Consider the following 16,448-nt stretch of genomic DNA (forward strand, 5'->3'; position numbering starts at 1 on the left):
GAGCCCAGCATGTCTGATTCCTGATTAAATGTTTTTCTCACACAAGCCCTAGATTGGGTGATGGTAATTGTGATGGTGTGTGTGTGTGTGTTTATAAAAGGATGCATAAAGGAGTAAGCATTTTATCCAGGCCTGGAAAGATGGGTAGAACTTTAATAGAAGGCAGAATGTATCATGAGAGCAAATGTTGGTGTTTGGGATGAGGTTGATTTGGCACCTGTGTGTAGATGTGGTTGGGATGCTGAAGGAATAGGGGTAGATAGATACATGGAGTCCCAGGCTTGTGTATTGAAGCAGAAAGGAATAAATGTTCCTGTCCATTCTCTTCAAATGCCCCAAGTGAGAATTTTCAATATTGCCACAGACATCACAGAAAGGAAAGTCCCTTCTACAGGGGTTTAACTTGCCTAAGCTTTTCTAATTTTGTGTTTTCTCTGCACATTTTTGTACAGCAATGACAAAGAAATGCATTTAGGAACACTTTTCCTGTAATGGGTGCAAATTATTTATCCCACAAATCATTTAGACTCCATCCAAATTGTGTGATTATAATCTAATAGCTTTGAAGCCACATAATATAGATCCCATACTCTCCCAATCCTGATTTTAACTCATATGTGTTGCCACTGAGGGAGCACAGATAGGAAAAACACATCTCAAAAATCAAGACCAACATCTTCATTTAAGGCATTATTATGTTTGTGTTATAATGAGTACCCACGGTTATGGGCCATTACGAGTTTAGCAAATAGGTCAGAGGTATTCTTGTCAAGTATAGGAATCCTTCTCCTTTTAGTTTTTGGGTGAATGTTATATTCATTTAGACTTCACTAGAATTGTTTCTATAAATTCTGTTGACTTTTACTCCCTTTATGTCTTGATTTAATGAATTACTGTGGAAGAAAAACAAAGTATTTATCTGAACAGTCCCACCTGTTTGGGCAAAAATAAAGGTTCTAGTTATTTTTAGCTGGAAGGATCATTTTGAAAATCTATACTTTGACTTCCCACAAAAAAAAGATTAATTTGGGTGGTGTTAAAATAAATTATCTGCAAGTCTCATTTATTTTGAAGTGAAACAGTGAAGCCTTTAGCTTAATGGGAAGAATGTGGATCCCATATAGCCTTCATTTTCAGATTTAATAATAATAATTCAACTACAGTTCTTGTGTGTAGCTATGTCTTTCTGCTGTTGAGTCATCTTAAAAAACAGGAATAATGATGTTAATGCCCTTCCATATGTATTTGAGGATCCTGTTTTTATCCCTAAAGACAGACTTAGTATAGGGGAAAGAGGACTTCTCTTGGGAGTCAGAAGACCTCGAGACCTAGCTGTGTCACTGACAAGGTAAGCCTTAGTTTCTGCATATATCCAGTAGAAAGAGGATAATAATGCTTGTGCTAGTTAATTTACAGGGCTATTATAAAAAGTAAATAACGTTTTATATATAATTATTTATAAACTTAAAGTGCCACATAAATATTAAATATTATTATTGTTGTTACGTATACCTAATTCCTTCTGTTTTGGGGCAGAGATAGGCCTCAAACTACACCTTCAAGTATGAGTCTCTCCAGACAAGCTTCAAGTTAACTGATCAGTAGCCACCTCCCCTTGGACCCACCCCTTCTAAATTTCTATAGTTTCATGTAGATGTAGAAGTGGCCTCACATAAGAAAATTTTATCTTGAGACCCAAATGATAAGCCCCATCTCCTCTGGACTAGTTGTTACAATAAACTATGCATATTGGAACACTGGGGAAATGGAAGGAGTGTGTAGGATGAGTGTGTGTGTGTGTGGGGGGGGGGAAGACAGAGAAAGAGATAGAGAGACAGAGCCAGACAGAATGATACAGGGCTAGAGTCCTTCAGTAGATCAGATACAGAATGAGGTCCCTATGGATAATCTACCACAAGGATAAGGATCTGCACATAAACTCCAGATGATCTAGAAGGTGGCTAGGTTTGATAAACAGAACAGAAAAACCTTCCTGTGTTGGGTTTTGTAACTGCTGCTTCTGAATGGGAGGGGTAGCTCCCTTGTAACACAATAGAAGGTATGGGATGTGGATAGAGATTCATACATTCTGTCATTGTTTTCCTGATGTTTGAGTTCCTCCTGTGGCTGGCTGTAAGGCAACTGGAAGTTGAAGAAACAGCCTTGAATATATTGCTTTCAAAAAGGGATGTTGTAGAGCAGAACAAAGTCAAGTTATTTTGGTTCTTCCAAATATCAAGAAGAAAAAATATTATACTATGATAATATAGCTATAGCAATATACTATCTTTCATATGCTCTCAGAATAGACCAGGATTATCAGAGGTATGCACTAGAAACACTACTCAGTAGGGCAAGAATGAGTAGTATTGGGCCACTGTTTCTCTAAATGGATGTGCTACTCTTACATCATTCTTACTTTCTCTTTCTGTTATTTCCCCTGAGATTCAAGTATTTGGATGAATTTTGCTATTATTTTATCTAGCTCTATATGCTATCTCTTTGGTAGCTTTATTGGTATAGTGAATATCTGTAAATTAATTTAGCTAGTATCATGATTTTCATTATATTGGCATGACCTAGCCATGAACATTGAATATGCCTCCAGTTACTTTATTTCTTTGAAGTGTGTTTTGTAATTTTAACTATACAAGTCTTGATTATGCTGAGGTAAATTGGCTACCAGATATTTTGTTCATTTTGTGATTATTTTGAATGGAATTTCCCTTTCTATTATGCCCTCAAGAATTTTGTTATTGCTATGTAGAAATGCTGATAGTTTTTTTGTGGTTTTATTTTGTAGTTTATTTTCATTTAGTTTGTAATAAACATGAAAAAATGAGACTAGTGGCTAGTTTTACTACATAGGTTTTGATGATGTCTGGTTGGGGTAGGACTGGATGAACACTTTGCCAGGTAAACTTGGGGGTTAATATTGGGAAAATCAAACTAAGGGCACTGTGATAGCAGTTCTGTGGCCCAAGGTAGATTTTGGCAGAAAAGGATTATATATAAAACCTTTAACTTCTATTTGTTAATGTAATTTGTTTTTTTTAAAGAAATACAAATTAAGTTTAACAAGGTAGTAACAGTATTGGTAGGCAGCTTTCTGTTGTAAAATGAATTAATGAAATTAATAAAAAACATTTACTGAATTATTATGTGTAAGTAATTCTGTTAAGTGCTATAGATACAAATAGAAACAAGAAGACAATTTCTGTTTTCAAGAAGCTTACACCCTAATGGGGAGACAATAATCTAGGAGGCTGCCATGTTAGGGCACAGGAAAAGGCCAAGTGATCCTTAGGGTACACTGAATGCATTTGGTGACATACCTTCTTTAAAGATCATTTAAATAATTAAAATTTGGAAGTTCCCCTTTAAATCAGTATAGTGGTCTATAATGAATTATGTGAACTATATTGGAACAGGTGAGTTTCTCTTCATATAATGGGGCCAACACTTTTGTTTCAAACTGACTTCTCTGACAAAGCTTTCAGTGTCCATAAGTGTTGCCTTGCCCTTATGTAGGGAACAGAGATAGAGCTGAGGTGCATACAGTATGTGGTCCAATTAGCCCAGAAGTGGTAGATGTGGCTTTGGATGGGTTTTTATCAAGTCCCTGTCTTTCTTTCTTCCTTGCTCTCTCTTCCGCTGTCTAACCATGAGGGAGAAGTCTCTTCTCTGTCTTCCTTCTTTTCCCATTTTCCCAGGCTGAGCAAAAGAAGCTTTTTATGCTTTTTTTTTTTTTACCACTTTCTTCTTTCCTTTTCCTAGGGTTGAACAGAGGTGCAGAGCCTTGGTCCTCTTCTCATGTTTTCCCCCTCTTTGCTGGGAGTTGGGAATTACATATGGCTTTACCTTTAGTCAGAGCTCTGGAGCTAGCAAAGATGCAAATAGCTTATCTGTGCTTATAAAGATTACTGTTAAATATTGTATTTTCATTTTTGATATGAGTACTTTTTGCTAGATTTATGAATTCTTTGTTGAGTTAGTAGTTCACATTGTTATTAAGCTGTAGATGAGAAGAATATAGTTTACCTAAAGTTAGGAAAACTTTTGATAATGTATGTCATAATTTGTGTGGAGAATATAGAGAGATATGTATTAGACTAAGATAAAATAAAATGTCCTTGGAACTAATTGGATGGCCAGATTCAAAGTAATTGTTAATGGTTCTATGGTGCTATGGCAGGTCTTCAGTAGAGTACTCCAAGGATCTGTATTTGGTTCTGTGTTCTTTTTCATTTTTATAAATGATTTGGAAAAAGACAAAGATGGTATTCTCATCAGATTTCCAAGATGACATCATTCTGGTAGGAATAGCTCTCACGCTGGATGACAAAGTCAAGATCCAAGAAGCTAAAGGACTGGATAGAGCTTTGGACTGAATTAATAAGATGAAGTTCAATAGAGGTCATTGTAAAATCTTAAAAGTTATAAGATGAAGAGGGAATGGTTAGAAAGTCTTTATTTAGAAAAAGAACTAAGGGTTTTTGTAGAGAGTGAGATGCATATGAGTTAGCCCTTTAAGACTGGCTATGGAAAATGGGCAAGGTAGTAGCAAATAAGTGACTGAAAGGAGGAAATCTTGATTTAGTGGTGTGTGTGTGTGTGTGTGTGTGTGTGTGTGTGTGTGTGTGTGTGTATGGTCTTGCTGAAGATCACTCCCATGAAGGGGAGGTGATATAGTCTGTTAAGAAATATGAGGATTATACAACTAGCATAGACTGCAGAGATTTGAAACTCAGAGATACCACACTCCCTGTGACAAAGTACTGTTCTTCCATGGACAGTATACTGACGCTATCATGGGGAAGTCATGGAATTGAAATGGATTGTGCGGACATAGGAACAATACTAGGGGGCGATATTTCTTCCCACTCTATCTCCTGTAGGAATTGCTACTTGTAAGAGTGAGGCATGACAAAAAAAGGGCAGAGGGGGCAAGATCTATGAGGCAGTACTCTAGAACTGTTTAGAAGAGTAAGTGCTGTGATGTGGTGACTAAAAAGCTGATACTTTCTTAGGTTACATTATTCCTGGTATAGATTCCAGGAGTAGAGAAGTTATCATTCCACTCTCTTTTGGGACTATACCTAATGATGATCATACCTCATCTGAAATACTGTGTTTGCTTCTGGGCACCAAATTTTCAAAAGGACATTGATAAGCTACAGAATGTCAAGGCAATGAAGACAGTGAGGTTCCTTGAATCCATGTCATATGAAGATCAAATGAAGGAACCGGGGGTATTTAGCCTGGGGAAAAAAAGAATTCCTGAAGACATAAACTGGATTAAAGTCTGTGAAGGCCTGTCTCATGGAAGAGGGATTAGACTGGTTCCATGTGGCCCCAGATGATGGAATCAGGAGGAATGTATTGAAGTGCAAAGAGTTCAGTTGAAGCTTGATGTCAAGAAAAGCTTCCTAAAAAGGAGAGCTCTACTGAAGTGGAATGGGCTGCCTCTGGGGGTGGCATGTTCCCCCACCTTGGAGGTCTTGAACCAGAGGCTGGGTGACCATTTGTCTAGCTTGTTAGAATGAGGAATCCTTTCATGCATAGGTTGTACTAGATGGCTGCTAAGATCCCTTCTTACTCTCACATTCTGAAATTCTGATTTCATTTGCTCAGGAGCCCAATTTATATTAGATTTGTATGTCTGTTTATGTATGTGTTATTTTGTCATCATGGTATAGTGCAAAAAGCACTAGTTCTGGAGTCAGAGGACCTGGGTTCATATTGCCACTTCTGATGCTTTTACTTACTACCTGTGTGACCATGAACCAGTCACTTAACCTCCCTAGGCCACAGTATCCCATCTGTAAAATATGGGGTCATATCTGCCTCAGTTTCCTCACCTATAAAATGATCTGGAGAAGGAAATGGCAAACTACTCCAGTTTCTTTGCCAAGAAAACCCCAAATGAGGTCATGAAGAGTTAGAGTGACTGAAAAAGTGACTGGGGAGTAGGAAGAAACCCTTAATTAACAAATCCAGATTATAGGAAGCACCTAAGTGATATGTACTGGATCTGGATTAGATGGACTCTTAAGTTCCCTTCTAGTTCTATATCTACGGTATGAACCTATGTCCTTGTACTTTTTATACTTTACAGTCCCCATTGAACACTAATCTCTTCCCTTGTGAAAGATGGTTTTGTGGTATTTTGCTGTGTATAAGGCCTGAAATATCCTAGTAGTTGTAGTGCCCAACACATTTCAGATGTCAACACTCAATAACAAACAGTTGGTTAATAAAATTCCTCTTCCTTGAGTCTTTTTAATAGCAGCTTCAATGGGAGAGACAGAAAAAGGAGAGGAGAGGGAGATGAGCCACACAGTAGAGATAGTATCCCTTGATCTATCATGGAACTTGTGTTCTCCTCCAGACCTAACCCTGTCTCTCTTAAACAAGAGGTTCACTGTTCCCAAGATTGGAGAAGGAAGCAGTAATTTCTGTTTTAGGATCATAAGAAATTTTCTCTCCATGAATTATCGCCTCGGACCCAGGGGGGAACAATTTAAATAAGATAAAAGGGGCAAGTGAAGTGGGAATAGGGGGTGGGGTGTGCACAGGATTAAATAAAGATATAGAAACTGAACATGGAGAGTTGAGAAAGCCTGATCAAGGCTAGTGTAAGTAAAAGAATCAGAATTCAAACCCAAGTCTTCTGACTCCAAATTCCGTTTTTTTCCTCTACCATTTGTTGTTGTTAAATTGTTCATTCGTGTCCAATCTACGTGACCCTATGGACAAGTCCATGAGATTTTCTTAGCAAAGATACTGGAATAGTTTGCCATTTCCTTCTTCAGTGTGTTCCCATTTTACAGATGAGGAACTAAAGAAAATAGGGGTTAAGTGACTTATCCAGGTTCACACAACTAGTAAGTATGAGGCCAAATTTGAACTTGGATCCCACTGACTCCAAGCCCAGATATTAATATCTATTAATAGTACCACCTAGTTGCCCCCTCTGTACTGTGTAGCCTTCCCTTAAGTTTCCTGTTGAATTTGTTATTAAGTTTGGGGGAATAAAAGAAGAAAACCTATTAAAGGGAGGCCTGGTTCTTTTTGCTGTCTTTCTTCCTACCCTTAGAATCCATAATCCTATTATAGGCCATTCTCCATTACTGCCTTTCATCAATTTCTCACCAAAGAGCCAGGGCTGCTGGAGCTGATAATGAGCTGCTACTGAGCTGGGGTCCCCTGGGAATTGAGATGTGCCAAAATGTCTCCAAACAGAAGTCTTGATTTGTGACAGATCACAGAAGTGCCCCCAAACTGTCTGCTAAGATGGGTTTGCAAATCCTCAGAGGCTGAGTGCACCTGACTCTACTCAGTGAGAACACACCTCAGTCCGGAGAGGGCAACAGGTTATTTTGTGGATGGCCTCGAAACTTCTATTTAAATCTAGCCCTTATGGCAGACTGTCTTGGCCTAATGAAAGAGGACGTGTTTTTCAGGGGACTTTAAAACCCAGTTCAGCTGTTCTCTCAACTAGTGGCATTTAAAGTGAGGGAGTTTTTTTTTTTTTTAAATGATGACTAAGCTATCATTGAAACACATTGAGAGAGTGTGACATAACACTTCCAAAATTGGCAAGGAAAGGCAGCTTGTTGCATTTTATAGAGATTTTAACAATGTTTCTGAAATGGAAGGAAAATGAGGAGGCAACAGGAAGTTTAAGAAATATTCCCGGTAAGAGAATCTGAACTGGCCAGGTTTGGGCTGCAAATGTTGTGTTTACTTTAGCAGTCTGGAAAAGTGATGGAGGCAGTAAGGAAGTATTTCCTTAAGCTCTTCAGACTTGAGTTCCAGGAAGTCTGTGACTGCTGTGTACCTGATGGAGGAGTCCTAGTGGCTTCCTCATTGGATTCAATCAGTCAAGGATTTATTAAACAACTCTTTCCTACCTCAGTGCCAGGCTCTGGGTTCCATTCCTCTTAGCATCATTGCTTCTAGGACTATCATTCCGTAGACCAATAGATTGAGAACTAGGAGACTTTTGAGTTCATCTGGTCTAACCCTCTTATTTTAAAGACAGAAAAACCATGACTGAGAGAGGGGTGAAGTTCCTTGCCCAAGAGACTAGGGAAGTTGGTGTTCTAAACCAAGTTTTCTGATTCCGAATCCACTCTTCTTTCTACTGTGCCATGCTTGTACATTTTGGAACTGTCCTCCCTCTCCTGTTTTTCTGCCTTTGTCATTATTTTCAAAGATTGTGATTGCCCCGATGGTCCTGGTCATTGACCTCAACCAGTGTATAATGAGTCCTACCGAATGGAAAACAGTTTATTAAGTACCAGAAGAGAGAAACAAAAATTATAGAATACCCTGCATCTTTTCCATAGAGTTTACAGTTTAATAGGGTTATATGGAATATGGAAGTTTCTGTAGTACAAAATAATAGGGTTAGTGTATCAGAGAAGTCCGATTATTGTTTCTTCTGTTGGCATGCACAGCACCTTGAGATGCGATGATTAATCACCTTACAGTGGGCTTATCTCTCTATCTGGTATGTGAAGATAAATCTGACCATGTTCTAGCCTGTACAGGCAATATTCTTCCTTTCCAGTTACTAGACTTGGAGTTAGGAAGTCCTGAATTTGAATCCTTTCTTAGACACTTAATAGGTGGGTGACCTTGGGTATGTCACTCAGCCACTCTCACTGTCAATTTTCTAATCTGTAAAATGTGAATAATAACAGCATTTACTTCATAGGGTTGCTCTGAGGAAGAAATGAAATAATATATGCTCTAGTAACTCTCAGTAGTAAGTAACAGCTATTCAGTTGTAGGGTATATGTGTGAGGGAAAGTAGTACATTTTTTCTGGCCCATAAGTATTTTTTCTTTATTTAAAAAAAAATTGGTTCCAAATTCTCTCCCTTCCACCCCTCCCCCACCCATTGTGAAGGCAAGAAATGTGATATCAATTATACATGTTAAGTTATGTTAAACATGTTTCTATATTAGCCATATTGCAAGAAAACATCAAGAAAAAGAAAGTGAAAAATTATATTTCAATCTGCATTCTGACTCCATCAAATCTTTCTCTGAAGGTGGATAACATTTTTTCATAACTTCTTCAGAATTGTCTTATATCATTGTATTAATAAGAATAGCTAAGTCATTCACAGTTGATTACCCTTAAAATATTGCTGTAGCTGTGTACAATGTTCTCCTGGTAGAGTTTATTCAGTTTGCATCAATTCTTATATACCTTTCCAGGTTTTTCTGAAACCATTCTGCTCATCATTTCTCACAGCAATATAGTATTCCATCAAAGTCACATACTACAACTTGTTCAGTCATTCCCCAATTTATGGGCATCTCCCACTTTCTGTTTCTTTGCTATCACAGAAAGAGCTGCTATAAATATATTTGTGCAAATATGCATTTGTGCATACATATGTCCTTTTAAATTTTTCTTGGATCCCTTGGGATGCAGATCCTAGTAGTAGTATTGCTGGCTCAAAGGGCATGCACAGTTTGACAGCCTTTTGAAGATAGTTCCAAATTGTTGTCCAAATGGTCGTACTAGTTCACAACTCCATAAAACAGTATATTAGCATCCCTGTTTTTCTACATCCCCTCTAACATTTGTCATTTTCCTTTTCTGTCTTATTAGCCAATATGGTAGGTTGAGGTGGTACTACAGAGTTGTTTTAAATTGTGTTTCTTTAATCAATATTGACTTAGAGTATTTTTTCATATGTCTATAAATAGTTTTGATTTCTTCTTCTGAAAGTTTCCTGTTCATATCCTTTAGCCATTTATCAACTGGGAATGTCTCATATTCTTATAAATTTGATGCAGTTCTCTATATATTTCAGAAATGAGATCTTTATCAGATAAACTTGCTGTAAAAACTTTCCCCACTTTCCTGCTTTCCTTCTAATCTTGGCTGCATTGGTTTTATTTATGTAAAACCTATTAAATTTAATGTAATAAAAGTTATCCATTTTATACCTGGTGATCCTCTCTGTCTCTTGTTTGGTTACAAATTATTCCCTCATGCATAGATCTGATAGGTAAAATTTTACATACTCCCCTAATTTGTCTAAAATATCACCATTTTTGTCTAAATCATGTACCCATTTGGACCTTATTTTGCATATGAAATGAGGTGTTGGTCTATACCTCATTTCTGCCAAATCATTTTCTAGTTTGCCTAGAAATTTTTGTTGAATAGTGAGTTCTTGTCCTAAAAGATTGGTTCTTTGGGTTTACCAAACACTAAATTGTTCCCCATCTACTTCACTAGATGTGTACTTAATCTGTTCCACTGATTCACCACTCAATTTCTTAGCCAGTATCAGATTGTTTTAATAATTACTGCTTCTAATAGAGTTTGAGATCTGGTATGGCAAGACCACATCCACATTTTTTTTTCATTGATTCCCTTGATATTCTTGAGCCTTTGTCCTTCTAAATGAATTTTGTTTTTTTATTTCTACCTCCATAAAATAATTTTTAGTGGTTTGATTGGTATGACACTAAGTATTTATGTGAAAAGTGTATTGTAATTGTGTTCATATAGTTCCTGGGTTTTTATTGGAAAGTGAACTCCCAAGTATTTTGTACTGTTTGCTGCTATTTTAAAGTGGAATTTATCATTCGATCTCTTCCTGCTGGACTTTATTGGTAATATATAGAAGCGCTGATGATTTATGTGATTTTATTTTATATCCTGAAATTTTTCTGAAGTTGTTAATTGTTTCAACTAGTTTTTTAGTTGATTCTCTAGGATTCCCTAAGTACACCACCTGCAAAGAGTAAGTTTTGTTTCCTCATTGTCTTTTCTAATTCCTTCAATTTCTTTTTCTTCTCTTATTGCTATAGCTAGCATTTCTAGCACAATATCGAATACTCGTTAACTGTGTGACCTTGGGCAAGTCACTAAACACCAATTGCTCCTCCAAAAAAAACAAACAAAAACAAAACAAAACAAAGAAAGAAATACAGAAGGAGGGGAAGAATTTAGAACTGATAATAAAATTGAATTTAAACCCCTCCCCAACAAATTTTGGGGGCGGCTAGGTGGCGCAGTGAATAGAGCACTGGCCTTGGAGTCAGGAGGACCTGAGTTCAAATCTGGCCTCAGACACTTAACACTTACTAGCTGTGTGACCTTGGGGAAGTCACTTAGCCCCAATTTCCCTACCTTCCCCCTCCAAAAAGCAAAAGAAAAAAATTGAATACTCGTGTTGATAATGGGCATCCTTGCTCAACCCTTGATATTATTGAGGAGGCTTCTCACCTATCTCCCTTACAGATTATACTTGCTAGTTTGAGATAGATCATACTTACCATTTTAAGGAAGACATAGACCATATGTCTTAAAATAATAGTTGATTTGGAGTCAGAAATCATGGTTTCTAATCCATTCTTTAATGTTTAAGATGGAGAGATATGAACTTCAGGATAGTATGGTTAGACAGTACTCTTATTAGAACATATCTGAAGCATTGCGTTTATTTTTGGGAACCACAGGTTAAAATTACATTGATAAATTGGAGAATTTCCAGAAGTTTGAGGAGAATAGTGAAGGGACTTGAGTCCTTGTTCTGTGAGAATTGCTGGAAGGAGCTGGGGATGTTTAGCCTGGAGAAGTGAAGACTCATTTGATGAATAGGATAGAAGAGGAAAAATAAATCTCATTAAGTATGTGAAAGTATACCATATGAGCTAGATAGTAGATTTAATCTGCAAACAAAGAGTAAAAACTATAAAGGCTTGATGTATTGAGGGTGAGAGCTAACATGGAGAGCTATCCAGAAGTGGGGTGGCCTTCCTTTGGAGATATTGGGGTTTCTTTCAGTGATAGTGTTCAAGTAAATCCTGGATAATTACATGTTAAGAATATTGTAGAAGGGAATCTTTGGGGGTCTTGTTTGGACTAGGTGACCACTAGTGTTCCCTCTAAATTTAAAATTGATGATATGTGTGATACTTGTGTGACCCTGAGTAAATAGCTTTATCCTTCTGTATCATTTTCCTCCTCTCTAAAATTGTGGTGGTGATGGTGGTGGGGGAGAGATGTTGTACTCAATTTTTAAGGTCCCTTCCAGCCCTAAATCCTATTGTTTAAAATAGCTGAGGCTCCACTTCTGTCAGCACCATGGCTAGGGGCCTGCTTGGAAGTTTATTAGGTGTCCTCTGAAGACCTGGACCTAGATTCATAGATAACAAAGGATTGAAGCACCTTTCAAGATCATTGTGGTCCTAGACCCTCATTTTACAAATAAGGAAACCAAGGCTCAAGGAGGTAAAGTTGCTTGTACAAGAGAACAGGGCTGGAATTAGCACTACAATCCTTTGGTTCCTCATCCTGTGCTTTTTCCACCTTTGCTGCCATCCAAGAAAACCTGGATCCTCTTCTAACTCTCCGGTACCTTTAGAAGTTCCATTATGACTACCATAGATGATGTTAGGGCTAGGGCAAGCAAAGTCAATGCTTTCAACATCTAGGATCCAGAGTCAAAAGTATGAGTTGTGTTTGGAAGTTTCAGAAAGACAAACCAGTTTGAGATAAGAGAACTGTTTTAAACTGTTATAACTGTCTTTAAAGTGGGATGTCTTAGGAAGTCATAATTATACTAATTTACGTAAAGGACATTTTCATAGTCCTTTAAAGTTTGCGAAGTCCTTTGCATATTCTCTGTAATTTTTATCTCATGTTTTTGGAGATTTTCTAACACAATTTGAATGACCTCTTGTTGGGGATATTGTAGAAGGGATTTCTAGTCAGATATAGATTGGATTGTAATGTTTCTGAGGTTTTTTCAACTCAGAGATTCTGTGCATTTAAGATGTTTTCTAATAGTTCTCCATGACAGTTATATTTTCAGGTCAGTCCACAAGAGCCTGTTTGTTTAATTTCAAATGCAGCTAGACTGTAGTAGTGTTATAGATCCCAATTATGATGTATAACATTGGTTTAATGAAGAGAATACCTCATGATTCTGAACAATTAGTAAAAGAATCTGAGGGTGGAAAGGTACCTCAATGACCATACTGGTAACCAATCCCTAGGCAGTCAGGTGGCACAGTGAATATAGAGTGTTGGACTTATAGTCAGGAAGATCTGAGTTCAAATATGGCCTCAGACACTAGCTGTATGATCTGGGCAAGTGATTTAGCTCCTGTGAGTTTCAGTATCCTTATCTGCAAAATTTGTAAAGTGCTATACAAATCCTACCTGTTATTTACATTCTAAAGGAATCACCACTGTAATCCATTAGACAAGTGGTCATCTAGCCTCTGCCTGAAACCTCAAAGGAGGGGAAATTGCCACCTCTTGAGGAGACCCTTTCTCCTTTTGGACAGCTCTAATTGTTAGAAGATATTTCTTTTGTCTTCTTTGCAACTTCTACACTTTGTCCTATGGGACAAAACAGAACAAACAGAATCCATCTTGTACCTGATGACCATTCAGGTACTTGAAGACATATATCAGCCACTCCCCTGAGTCTTCTCTTCTCCAGGCTAAGCTTCCCTGATTCTCTCAAATGATGTGGATTCCAAGCCCTTCTCTATGATTATTTTCCTCCTATGGACACACACCATCTTATCAAGGTCCTTCTAATTTGCTTAGAATCAAACTGTTAAGTCACCGTTTTATGGAGAAGGGAAAAACTAATACATTGGCTTGCTGGCTTTCAGTTCTGATTTTGCTGCATGACCTTGAATGTGTTACTTTACTTTTTTTAAGCCCCAGTTTTTCCATCTGTAAAAAATAGAAAATCATAATTCTGCTTTCTTCCTCATAGGGTTGTGAAGAGATAAGTATCTCATAGTAAAGCGCTATAGTATCTTTCATGTATTCATAACTACATATAACTATCTGGTCTTAACAGAATATAACTAACTGGATCTATAAGTAAAACTATCACAGTTCAGATGAATTATGGGATAAACAAATAGATTCTTATGGACTGTTTCCAGTTGAATAACTAAGCCTTTTCATAACCAGTATTCACATTTATTTCTAGGTCTTTATTAAAATCCATCACACACCTGGTCCAGTGACTTCTATTTAAATATTAGAGTTACTGAATGTGAAGTACAAAAACAAAGAGGGGAAAAAAACAAAAAAGGAAAAGTCCCACACATGAAAGGGAGAAAACAGTATCAGGATGCTAAGACTCCTTCGTATACTTATTGAAACATAGAAGAAAATACCTTCACTCTAAGAATTATTCAAATGAGATTTCTGTTTTTGTTTCTATACCAGAAAACACAGAACTAAAACATGGTTTTCTTTAGGGATTCTGATATTCCCACTGAGCCCTTTAAATGTAAACAGAAAGCTTAGAACTGCTTAGTTATCACAATGCTTTCCATCTTCTGCCCACAATGCTTGCTTTTATTTTTCTAGTTAAGTGAAGAGAAATTTTTTACATCATTTTATCATTCTCAGAATCTTCTATCATCTTTGCTTTTTAACCTCACAGGTTTTTTTAGAGTTTGTTTTTTTGTTCTCCACTGGATGTCTTTATACTCTGGTCAAGATTTCGTAGAATTCTTGTATCACTGATTATTCAAGGCCAGATGTGGATGTTAAGATTCTTTCAGGCTTGGTTATGCTGATGGATGATAGCTTACCTCTCTAATTGGATGCTTACACTCTTCCTGTGACCTCCTTGAGGTTTACAATTTCTGCAGTTTGGAGAGCTTTTTGGCAGTTCTAAATTGGTTAACTATGTCTGAAATGGCAGTTTGTTTTCCTAAGATATTATCAATCAATGTACCTGCCAACCGGAGGAAACAGAAGTGAATTGTTCTTTGATGGAAGGGTCCACCTTTACCATGTGCTTCTCCCAAAGAGACATGGGAATTTTTTTTGTTCCAGCAAAAACCGATGACCCCATAAGGGGAAGAATCAATTGAGGTTTGCACACAAGTAAGCTACATAATTCACTTTAATTTTATTTTGTAGAGAAAGAGAAATAGAATATTTGACTTACCAGATATGATCTTTAAGTAGTAGCAAAGTATTCAATAAAATACCTAATTGTATGTATATATACATATATGTATACACACTTATGTATTTTAAAGTTCTCTATTATGACTAGTTAGGAGCAGCTAGGTGATATACTAGGATAGAATGCTGAATCTGGAGTCAGGAAAACTCATCTTCCTGAGTTCAAATTCGACCTCAGACACTACCTGTATGACCCTGGCCAAGTCACTTAACCCTGTTTGCCTTAGTTCCTTCATTTGTAAAACGAGCTGGAGAAGGAAATGGCAAACCATTTCAGTATCTTTGTCAAAAAAACTTCAAAATGGGGTCACAAAGAGTCAGACATTACTGAAAAATAGCTGAATGGCAACAACAACTATTAAGTCTAGTTAAGGAAAAAAAGTGGATTGGAGTGGCTGGAGAAAAAATCCAGAAGATAGAGGAAATCAGAAATCAATCAGGTAACACATATTAAACACAATATACTGTGAGCTGTGCTAAGTGCTAATGATGCAAAGATAATTTTGAAACAGTCCTCATCCTCAAGGAACTTACATTATGACAGGAAATTGGAATAGGGAGAGACTTTAGGCAATGAGACCATTAGGTGGCTGTTGCAAGAGTCCAGGTGGTAGCTGTGTTAGAGGTGGGTGGGGAGGTAATATTTGAAGAAGATGTTGGGAAGAAGGAAACAGGATTTGGGGACTGCTCAGATGTGATGGGCGAGAGTGAGAAATTCAGGATGGTAACTGAGGTTACTCATAACATTAATAAAGATACTATTAAAGAAGTAGATTGGGCGATTATTTCCTCTATTTTTGAATATATTGAGTTTCAGATGCCCATGGGATATCCAGGTGGAAATGTCCGATATCCAGTATATGATGTGGGACTGGAGCTTAGCAGACTAGGGCTGACTGTATAGATTGAGGAGTTATCAGTCTAGCGAGTTATTGAACCCGTAAAGCTGATGAGATCACAAAGTGGGAGAATGTAGGGAGAAAAGAGAATAGGGTTCAGGACCAAGCCTCAAGGAACACCCACAGGTAGTGGCCATGACATGGGTTGTGAATCAGCATGGAGACTAAGGAGTAGTCTGATCTGAGAGAGAACAGTAACACACAGACCCAGAGAGGACAGAGTATCCAGGAGGTGAAAGTGGTCAACAATGCCAGTACTATAGAGGCGTTAAGAAGGTTGAGGATTGAGAAGTGACCATTTAATTTGGTAATTAAGATATAATTGTTAATTTGAGGGAGAAGGCAGTTTCCCTTAAGTGATGAGGTCAGGAGCCAGATAACAGAGGGTTTTGAAGAAAGTGAGATAAGAGCAAATGGAGATACCAAGGGCAAATGGACTTTTTAAGGAGTTAGGCAGGGGAGGAAGTGTGTGTGTGCGTGTGTGTGCGTGTGCGTGTGTGTGTGTGTGTGTGTGTGTGTGTGAGACCCATAAGGGATGAAGATGGGTTGAGATGG

General features: G+C 37.5%; 1 protein-coding gene across 3 annotated transcripts in view; it reads left to right on the plus strand.

The window, feature by feature from the left end:
• The window catches only part of PTPRT (protein tyrosine phosphatase receptor type T), a 1,346,273-nt gene that overhangs the window by 189,849 nt on the left and 1,139,976 nt on the right, over nucleotides 1-16,448 (plus strand). The gene's annotated exons all lie outside the window — the stretch shown is intronic.

The sequence above is a fragment of the Petaurus breviceps genome, unplaced genomic scaffold, assembly GCF_028583685.1.
Source record: "Petaurus breviceps papuanus isolate PSGF00001 unplaced genomic scaffold, PetGlider_PUasm1.0 90994, whole genome shotgun sequence".
NCBI lineage: Eukaryota > Metazoa > Chordata > Mammalia > Diprotodontia > Petauridae > Petaurus > Petaurus breviceps.